The 11,318-nt window shown below is 44.8% G+C and overlaps 1 long non-coding RNA gene across 1 annotated transcript; it reads left to right on the forward strand.

The window, feature by feature from the left end:
- Positions 1 to 1,090: 1,090 nt before the first annotated feature.
- Positions 1,091 to 9,381, forward strand: LOC111724292. The gene is made up of 3 exons (XR_002772611.1): positions 1,091 to 2,380; positions 6,987 to 7,429; positions 8,810 to 9,381. It is a non-coding gene; the product is annotated as an uncharacterized LOC111724292 (long non-coding RNA).
- The last annotated feature ends 1,937 nt before the right edge of the window (positions 9,382 to 11,318 follow it).

Consider the following 11,318-nt stretch of genomic DNA (forward strand, 5'->3'; position numbering starts at 1 on the left):
ATACAAATTCCCTTAAGAACAAACCTACAGAACCTATCTTGTTCATAAGCTGGGGACTGCCTGCAATGGTTCTTTGAACATAGCACTGCGATATCAGGATAGAGCAGTAGACTGAGGAGGTCTAGATTAACTGCACAGACACTCTGGACAGAGGGCTGATTCCAGGACAAGATGGAGCAAAACAATACAGCATTCCATCATTCTACAGGGAAAGGCATGCACTTTAAAACTCGTGAATTGTTTATTTCTAGAATTTTCTGACAGCAGGTAGTTGATCATGGATAACTGAAACCTGAAAACAAGACTATGAATAAGGGGAACGCTGGTATAAAAGTGGAGAATATCTGTGGGAAGAGACCCAGGAAACTTCTCATTTTACAAATGAGAATATATCCACCATTAAGATTAAAATTACCAGCTCAGCACCTGTGGCTCAAGTGGCTAAGGCACCAGCCACATACACCTAAGGTGGCGGGTTCGAATCCAGCCCGGACCCGCCAAACAATGACGACTGCAACCAAAAAATAGCCGGGTGTTTAAAATGGCGGGTGCCTGTGGTCCCAGCTACTTGGGAGGCTGAGGCAGGAGACTCACTTGAGCCCAGGAGTTGGAGTGAGCTGTGAGCTGTGATGCCACAGCACTCTACCCAGGGGGACAGCTTTAGGCTTTATCTAAAAAAAAAAAAAAAAAAAGATTAAAATTACTCATCTTTGTAGGTTGGGATATGGGTATTTTAAGGACCCTCTTGAAATAAGACTATGAGGAAATTTTTATATTGGATCCATGCTAAAATTTCAACATCTTGGTTTATAGAATAAAATGAACTCACCCATGAGACTTCAAGGTAGGCTACTACACGAAATTTAACACAGGTACAAATTCAGTTTTGATGGGAGGAAGAGATTGCATGAAGAGAATAATTTCCAATGACACCTGTATTTCAAAGAATACCCCAAAATTGTATCTGAAAAGCAAAGACTGAGAGCTTACAAATGGGTATGAGCTCCCACAGCCAATTCTTGGGTTCATGTCTATATTGCTATAGCAACATTTGTGAACTAAATTTTCCTTATTCCAGTCCCTCCTCCGTTCCTCTTTCCTCTCTTACAATCTCACCATCCTTTCACTCAACATCTCCAAAGAGTGGATCAGTATCCCAGACAATATCAGTTATTTTCTTTAAGGACATAAATGAAACCTTCTTACCACACACTACAGCATTCTAGAAGCCAAACTAATCGAGAAGAAATATTTTAATTATCATGCTACTTTTCAACGGTTGCTCAAAGTCGAATAATTCAAGACAGAATGGTGACCTTCAGTGAATGATGAAAATTATCTCTTGACAGAAGAATAAGAAGTTGGAGGAGCTGATTTTATCTTGATAAAGAAAGGGAAGAAGTGCACCTAGTCAGTGTGGTTTAACAGGCATCCCCAGGTATAATGAAAAGATAAAGAAAAGGCGTAATTGAAACATCACACCCACACAAGCCGGTCAGCTGAAGTTGTGTGTCAGGATCTGCGAGACCTTGAGGAAGCACCCCCAGAAGGACAAAGCGCATTGCTGGAGATAAAATATGCCCATTACCTTGCTTTATAGGCGATAACCTTTCAAGTCAGAGTGAAAGTAGCTGAGCAAGCAGTTCGTGGCACTCTGCAAAGTCACAGGCATCAGGAAGTCAAAGGCAGCCAGAAAGCGCGAGTCATGCGAGTGTGGGAAATTCATGGCTGGTGCATTTCTCAAGCTAAACTGAAACCTCAGGCAAGATCCCCACGGATCATGAAAGAGGCTTCACCCACGATTTGCCACGACCTTAATCAAGGTGCAGCAACATCAAAGAGCTAGCCTGCCTGGGCAATTCTATTCATAGCAGCCACAAATCACAGCACTTGCCTCTCTGTGTATCTGGAGATCACTTATCCAGAGGCACCATCCTCCAAAATAAACCCATCTGGGTAGGTATTTGGGAGCCACGTCATCGACAATCCTCCCAGCTGTACACCTGGCTCTGTGCTTTGTGGTTTTGCCTCATCGTCCTGCTCAATGGGACACTTCTTAGCCAGGAGTGAGGGATTGAGGGGGAGGGGCACGGATTCTGCCCTAGAAGAAATATCAGGGGTGGAGACAGAGATGGACATAATTGAAACACGATGAACCCACCAACTCTGGAGAAGAAGAGCAGAAAGAGTTCCGAAGGATGACTGCAAGTAAGGAGTCAGGAACGCCACTTTCTGAAAGGGCATCGTTCGTCACGAGCTGCAGGCATCATTTTGGAGCCTTACAAGCTTCCCTCCTGCTGTATCTGTAAGTGGGGACAGTGCTGAGACAGACGCAAGAAGGGAAGGGAGTGAAGAATCTTGGCAGAAGTGGGATGTCCAGGTAGGATCTCGGTACCTATGAGAACTGATTCCATAAGGAAAATATTAAAGAGAATGAAAAGAGCTCATCTGAGCCTGGAGAGTCATCTTGATAATTCTGAGATTGGCCAGTATAGATCCAGCCACACCCTGCTGCCTGGGAAGCTTTCGTGGGGGCTTTCTGGGGTCTGTTATGGGGAACCCAGCAGGTTGGTGATAGTCCCAGTGGTCAGCCTGGTCAGTGGTCTCCAGTGAGGTTCTGAGACTTCTAGACTCGGAAATCCAAGTCCTCATCCTTGTCACGGTCTTAGTCTTCTCAGAGTGGAAAAAAGAGAGGAAATTTCCCTGCAGAATTTCTGCCCCAAAATCCAACAATAGGGTGTCAGTGGGCAGCAAGGACAGACTTTACGAGCCAGTGACTTCTAGTCAGCCTAGAGGGCCCCTGAAACCCAGGAAGAAAAAACTAGAGTTTGGGAAAGGAAAGAAATTTCAGAAATGATTTCAGAATTTATCAAAGAAGAACCTCAATTGCTGGGGACAGAGGAATAAATGGAATATGTCCTCAAAAACCTGGGTTTGCCTTTGTCAGAGTCAGGGTGGGTGGGCAAGTGAGATTATCTGATGAGGAAATGAAACTTTCCCCAAATTCTTGAAAGAAATCTGAGAGACGAGGGAACGAAATGCCTGTCTTTATAAGAATTCATGCTTGTAGGAAAGAGCACGGAGCAATCTGGGAAGAACTATGACTAAAACCATGCATCAGGCAAAGAAAGTCAACACCGACCTCAGACAAAAACTGCAGGGCAGAGCAGAGGACGAATAGGAGAAAGTGAAGACAAGAGTTGCTGAAAATATAAGTTGACCAGATTGCAATATAGAAATGCTGAAAGCTGCTTTGTATAAAAAATACCCTGGAAAGAGTAAAAGCCGGGAGTAGGAAAGTCAGAGTCAGAAGCATAGCATGATTATTCATTCAGTGCAGAAGCAGCAGGATAGGGGAGAAGTTACAGAATAGGTGCGAAAATGGAGCAGCCGGAAACGGCTGTAGACACGATGTAAGTGTGTGCATGGGACTGAGAGGAACCTAATGCCAAGCGCCAAGGCTGTGAATGCTAAAAGACCAGATTTATTTATTTATTTATTTATTTTTTTTGAGACAGAGCCTCAAGCTGTCCCCCTGGGCAGAGTGCCGTGGCATTACAGCTCACAGCAACCTCCAACTCCTGGGCTCAAGCGAGTCTCCTGTCTCAGCCTCCCAAGTAGCTGGGACTACAGGTGCCCACCACAACGCCTGGCCATTTTTTGGTTGCAGCCGTCATTGTTGTTTGGCGGGCCCGGGCTGGGGATTCGAACCCGCCACCTTAGGTGTACGTGGCTGGCGCCTTAGCCGCTTGAGCCACAGGCGCCGAGCCAAAGACCAGATTTATACCTCAAAGTTTACAACGATGCAAAACAATGACATTTTGCTGAAGAGAACAATCTCAAATGTGGAACTAAAGAAAATTCCTGCAGAAGCCCAAACCCTGAATTAGACAAAGAAATGTCGCTAAATGTCTTGGAAGCCATTCGAACACAAGAATTTTAATTTCCATTAGCAAATTCTCTGAAAAATTTAAAGTGAGCTAGCCTAGGTAACCAAACCAGGGGTGGGGACATACTCCGTACAAATTCAGGATAGGACAGCTGCTGAAAAATTGTCTTTTTTTTTTTTTTTTTGAGATAGAGTCTCACTATGTCACCCTCAGTAGAGTGCCGTGGTGTCACAGTTCAAGCAACTTCCAACTCTTGGGCTTAAGCCCTTCTCCCAAGTAGCTGGGACTACAGGGGCCTGCCACAATGTCCGGCTATTTTTTTGTTGCAGTTGTCATTGTTGTTTGGGGGTCCTGGGGCAGATTCGAACTCATCGACACTAGTATCTGTGGCTGGTGCCCTAACTGCTGAGCTACAGGTGCCGAGCCTGAAAAATCGTCTTAATAATCAAGATAAGGTGGCAGCACATGTTGAAAATGATAGAATTGTAACCAAAGCAGATTTATAAATTTAGGTAAAAGAGGTAGGTTCCTGGATTTTTCAGAAAGAAATAGGATATGGCAGAACCAGTCTGTGACCTAGAGTACAGGTGTGAGATTCTGCCGACAGTCCGAATATGATTTCAGTGGCTGCCTTCCCTCAGACCAGACTGCTTACCAAAGAAGCAAATGAGATACCCACCCATGGGATGTGCCAGGGTCCTGCCCCAGGGGGGGAAAGGCCTGTTAAAGACCTGTGGATCTGGCAGTGACCGACTGAAGAAATATAAAGTTAGAAACAGTGAGAAAGAAAGAGACAAGACACACAGAATAAAATCTTCAAAGGTGGGAGCCCAGGGGACCACCACCCGCTTGTGGGGTTCTGGTGGTGGCCCCAAGTGTCAGTTCCACTCAGCTTTTATTGAAGCCTATTTGCTTATTAGCCCAAAGGGTAATCTGAGGAAGGGAGAAAAGATGCCAGCAGTTTCCCTGAGTGAGCATATCAGCTCTTATTGTTTCTGTAATCATGAACTTTAACAGTCTGAGAAATCCCTAGCCTGAGCCTTGTGTGGGGGCAGCCTCCTGTCTGAGGTCACACACACAGATTCCTAGGGAGGTGTTCAACTCTGCTAGCTCACTGTGGAGTAAAACATCACTGACCTCAATCTCCTCTGGAGAATCAGTGGGAGAGAGGAACGTTCCTCTGATCACCACCCCAGAGAGTCTTCCTCTGCCATAAGGGATATAAGCCCTCCTACCCATATTTCAGGGTTCAAGCTGTTCTCTTGATCTCTGCCCCAGCCAAATACAAATATTCACAACAAATATTTGCTTTGTCTATTTACTGGGCAGGAGAGAACTTTGGGAGCAACCAATTCTATAGACTACAGGGTGGCCCAGAAGTTGCCAGACATAGGGAAAATGGGAAATTGCAGTTACATGTACCTTTATTTGCAGAATTTTACAAAAAGGGGGCTATCACATAGAGAATATTTTTTAAATTTTGCAAAGTAATTATCTCGTGGTTATTAAAAAGGATTAATGATTTTGCTACGAGTTGCCTTCTTTATATTCAAGCTACTTTCTCATTCTGAATTTCTTAAACAGTTATCAAAATGCTTGAAGAAGTCATTGCTGGCTTTGCTGCAGCAGTTTTAATAACAATGAGTGAATATTACAGTTAGTCTGACTGTTCTATACTGGCTAACAGCACTGTTAACCTGTCCCCAACCCGCTTTATCTCACACGGTTCTGACGAGTCCTGTTGGGCACCCTCAACTGGGTATTGAGGGACTGGATGTAAACCCAGCTCCTGGACTAGCTAAAGTCTGTGCCCACAAACAGAGCAGCATCGCTCGGGGAGGCTGAAGAAAGAGGTGGAAAGATCCCAAGGGATGGCCTACAGTCAATCCGGACACTTGTCATAGGAGGCTTGCTAAATTGCCATCAGCTGCCTCACCTATAAAACTGGGATAATGACACCTGTCTCCCCGCCTCACTGGGTTTTTGTGAGACTGACAGGTTTAAAGAACCACATGAACAAGAGGCATTATTATTTACCAAGACACACCAAGTAAGCAAGATGAGTGACACTCCCAAAGCCACAGACGTAATTAAAGAGAAGAGAGAGGAAAAAAGGAAAGAAAATTTAAGCCACTACACCTTGACCCTGGGGCATAACGATGAGCACTAAGAGGCCAGGCCTGGTGGCTCACACCTGTAATCCTAACATTCAGGGAGCCTAAGGCAGGTGGCTCGCTTGAGCTCAGGAGTTTGAGACCAGCCTGAGCAAGAGCAAGACCCAGTCTTTACTAAATAGAAGAAAAACTAGCCCAGCATTGCAGCAGGCACCTGCAGTCCTAGATGCTTGGGAGGCTGAGGCAGGAAGGTTAGAGAATTACTTCAGCCCAAGAGTTTGAGGCTGCTGTGAGCTATGATGGCTGGCACTCTATGCAGGGTGTCAGAGTGAGACTCTGTAAATAAATAAAATTAGCACTATACCAGCAATTCACTGAAGTCCACCATACAGCAGGTAGTGTCTAAAGTACTGTCCCTGTCTAGTAAAGAACTAGCTTTACCCACAAAGAAGTCTGGCTTTTGCCCTCCCTCAGGTTCTGAGAGGTGGTCTGTAAGCCCCTGGTTTGTCCTGCCTGACAAGAGTGGAGGCCCTGAGCCAGCCAGGTAGTCTAACAATGTGATTTATGTGGGGGTCCTGGGCCATGCGCCATCAGCCATGTCCACACCAGTGAAAACTCAGGACTCTGAGGTTCAGGGGAGCTGCAATGCTGTTCATGTGTACTGACACGTATTACTGTCGGAAGTTAGTCCTTGCACAGTTCCACTGGGAGAGGACGATTGAAAGTTCCATAAGTACAACTTTCCTGGACTCTGCTCTGTGCAGAGTGTGCTCTGGGCTTATTTTAATTTGTGGCCTTTTGCTGAAATCAATCACAACTGTAACTATAACAGCTTTCAGTAAGTTCCATAAGCCTTTCTAAAAAGTTACCCCACCTGAATGTAGTCTTGGAGATCTCCAAACTTATAATTAGTGTCAGAAGTAAGGATGGTCTCAGGGACCCCTAAGCTTTGTAATCCTCTGCAATGTCATTCGATCCTCAGATAAATCCAAAGAAGAAGGTGCTGGTCCCACCTCACAGACCAAGAGACTGAATATGTGCACAGGATCCCACTTGTCCATGACCCCACACTCGGCTGATGGAGGAACGGGGGCTCATCAGCATGCTGCATGCCGGCAACACTCTCACGAGGACACACAGTGGTCCTGTCTCCATCTCTGTGCTGAGTGGCAGACAAGTTAAATAGAGAGCCTCGTGCAATGCTGATGCCCTGAATGATGGCCCATGCCAGGAGAGAAAGGGAGACCTGAGAACGTGCTTTAGTAGGGGAAAAAATATGATGCCGTAGAGATGCTGAGTGAGATCGTGACCTTACCATCTCCAACTCTGAGACGGGCCATCTCGGACAGAGACACCCCCACAGCCCTGAAATCCAAACCTCAGCCCTTTCATGGCCACAGCCAAGCCAGCCATCAGGAGCAAGAGGTCAGACGGGCGTGATGCAATGTGTACCGGGACAGGACATTCCACGGACAGGGAGAGCCTGGCCCAGCGGCTACGTCAGAGGGGCAGTAGGGGGCGGGGAGATGGAGCAGCCAGCAGCACATCTGCCCCCAGGATGGGGATGGGGTGCATGTCCCCAGCATCACCACCTGCCAGGATGAGTGGGGGCAGAAAGGAGGCTGCACACGCAGCAGATTCCACCCCCGCACGGAGACCAAGCTGTGGTTGTCAATCCTGCTCCTGTCTCAGGGAACCTGGCGTGACCAATGTCTTCGCCTTCCTACACACACGCCACCCCAGCTATGTGCCATAAAATTAGTTTTACAAGAGCAGCAGATTTAACGCTGCCCCTTCAAAGCTCTGAGGGCTCAGCAGCCCCCCAAAATACACAGCCAATAAGATGTCAGGCCCCAAATCCAGACTTATGTGCTTTGTTTGCATTTTGTCTAAAGTCTGCTCCTCTGCAGTTGTTTTCCATTTTATCTTCTAGTAATCATGTACACAAGAGCAGAAGAAAACTCTGGCCAATCAGACCCCCTTGCTTTTGCTTTATCCTTAGAGTTCACATATCTAGATACCACGTAGGTATAAGGGACATTCAGCAGATGAGTTTTTAAGGAGAAAGATTTTCAACATAGAAATAATTAGAAAACATGGAATTCTTAATAATAATGTAAATTAAGTAATGTGTAAATTAAGTAATAATGTTAATTAAGTAATTAAGTAATTCAGTAATGTGAATTAATCTGGTCTTAAAAAATACCCTTCAGAAGATAAACTTTGAAACAGGTATTATTAACTTGTCCACAGATGGTTTCAGGATGTCCATAAAAACAGGAAATTGTAATGGTTTGCAAAATCACTCAAGCGTGCACTCCAGAGTAATTTTTCTGAGGTGAAAGTCCAAAGCTTTCATCAGCTCCTGAAAGGGATCTCCAACCCCAAGATGTTAGCGCGACCAGCACATTCACGTCTGGCGCTCATTTACGCCAAGGCATCCTGTCAATTAAATAAAGTTAGAATGATTTTCCTGTAGTGCAGAGGGGAAAGGCCTTTGATTACCCAAGTTCAGAGTGGTGTGTCCCTTTCTGGACAGTGTCACAGTGCACCTTGCAGAAACTTATTCAAAAACTTTAATCTTCTTGAGACAAAGATTGGGCCTCACCCCTGAAGACCCAGCACATACTCAGCATGTGATCAGAGTCCAAGGGGTCAAGTTGCCAGGGAGGACGTCACAGACCAGAGCCAAGGCTGCCATGCACCCCCTTAGTGAGCCTGGTACACTCACAGCAGGTGCCTGATAAATGCTTTTTGGTGACAACAGTAATCCTGTCTTCCTTATTTGTTGTTCTGACTCCTCAGATAACTCACGGACAGCAAAAACTTCTGCCTTGGCTGCAAAGAACAAATGTGCCCTCTCTATGCCCTGAAGTGCTAGGCCTCTATCAGAGTGACACTGTGACCCCACACACCGGGGGCTGCAGGGACATACTGTACCTCTCAAGCTAGCTATTTGGCAGGAGGAGCTGCAGATTCACTGGAGGGATGCTGGGCAGTAGGAACAATGGACCCCTTCTCTCCACTCACAACTCAAACATGATTCAGTGAGTCAATGATCCCTCCTGTGCTTCCAGAAACAGAATCAAGAAAACCCTGTTTGCAAAAAGGTGGAACAACTGGAACCCTCGTTCATCATTGGTCGCACTGGAAAATGGTGTGGCCGCTTTGCAAAACAGCCTGCTGTTCCTCCAAATGTTAAACACACGGTTACCACATGACCCGACAGTACCACTCCTGGGTGGCGTCTACCTAAGAGAACTAAAAACGTGTCCACATGGAAACTTGCCCATGAATGTTCATAACAGAACTACTTATGATAGCCCCAAAGAGGAAATAACCTAAATGCCTGTCAACCATTAAAGGGATATACAAAATGTGGTCTGTCCAAACAACGGAATATTATTCAGCCAGAAAAAATGAAATGAAGTACTGGTAGAAGCTACAACATGGATAAACCTTACAAACATTACGTTAAGTAAAAGAGCCATCATAAAAGGCCACATACAGGGCAGCTCCTGTGGCTCAGTGGGTAGGGCACTGGCCCCATATACCAAGGGTGGGGGGTTCAAACCCAGCCCAGCCAAACTGCAACAAAAAAATAGCCAGGCGTTATCCCAGCTACTCAGGAGGCTGAGGCAAGAGAATCACCTGAGCCTAAGAGCTGGAGGTTGCTGTGAGCTGTAATATCACGGCATTCTACTGAGGGTGACAAAGTGAGACTCTGTCTCTTAAAAATAAAAATAAAACAAGTAAAAGGCCGCATGCAGCATTATTCCATGTATATGAAATGTCCAGATCAGGCAAATCCATAGAGACAGAAAGTAGATTAGTGGTTACCAGGGAATGGAGGGTGGGGAATGACTGCCAATGATATGCAGTTTATTTGGGGGTATAAAAATGTTCCAGAATTAGCTCATACTGATGGACAGACAGCTCTATGTATATATAAAAACCATTGACTTGTATATTTTTATAGGGTGATTTTAATGATATATTACTTATATCTCAATAAAGCTATTATTTTAAAAATGTACTCATCTCCCCTACCTTCTAGAGCTGCTGGGAAGATTTTGTGGGCCAGTAGTACATGCCCCGGCCCTGGGGCTCCTCTGCCAATAGTACCAGAGGTATAATTAGTATCCTCTAAGCACAAATGCAAGGATGCAAACGCTGATAATAATGAATGATTCCAGAGCCTGATCTGGGATTGGGGTGGTGGGAAATAAAGATTTTAGCTTTGTATGCAACGTTTTAACATTTTAAAGGAGAATGCATTCACATATTATTTATGTAATTAAAATTCTATTTTTATTTTAGGGCAGTGAAGCTAATCCATGTGATAATATAATGGTGGATCCACGTCATTACACATTTGTCCAAGCCCATAGAATGATTCCTACTGTAAACTCCAGACTCTGTGTGATCACAGTTTATCATTGTAGGTTAGTTCATCAGTAGTAACAAGTGCACCACTCTGCTGGGGGTGTTGGTAATGGGGGAGGTTGTATGTGGGAGGGGCACAGAGTATAGGGAAAATCTCTGTACTATCCTCTTAATTTTGTTGTGAACCTAAAACTGCTTTAAAAAAAAAAAAAAAAGCAAGTGGCACCTGTGGCTCAAAGGAGTAGGGCACTGGCCCCGTATGTCGGAGGTGGCGGGTTCAAACCCAACCCCAGCAAAAACTGCAAAAAAAAAAAAATCTATTTTTAAAATGTCTGCTATTATTCTGGAAGTACAATTTCCTGTTGATCATTTCAAATAGTCTTGCCTAACAACCATAATTAAACACTGGTAGCAACTAAAAGCCAGGAATTCTATATAGAAAAAACAGTGCCATCAAGAGCAACAGTCACGGGCAGCACCTGTGGCTCAAGGACTAGGGCATCAGCCCCACATACCAAGGGAAGTGGGTTCAAACCCTGCCCTGGCCCAAAACTGCAAAAATAAATAAATAAATAAAAGTTTCAAAACACATAGCTTCATTTTAAAAGAAGAAAAAGAGAAACAATCATTTCTAACAATTAATTTAATTGCTCTAAACCAGTGGTTCTCAACCTGTGGGTCATGACCCCTTTGTAACAATGAAAATACATCCTGCATATCAGATATTTACATTACGATTCATAACAGTAGCAAAATTACAGTTATGAAGCAGCAATGAAAATAATTTTATGGTTGGGGGTCACCACAACATGAAGAACTATATTAAAGGGTCGTGGCATTAGGAGGCATTAGGAAGGTTGAGAACCACTGCTCTAAACTATAACATTCCCCCTCCCAATTAATCAAAAGCAGAGAAAAGATAGTGGTC

This window comes from Otolemur garnettii, unplaced genomic scaffold, assembly GCF_000181295.1.
Source record: "Otolemur garnettii isolate 467f Iridium unplaced genomic scaffold, OtoGar3 scaffold00021, whole genome shotgun sequence".
NCBI lineage: Eukaryota > Metazoa > Chordata > Mammalia > Primates > Galagidae > Otolemur > Otolemur garnettii.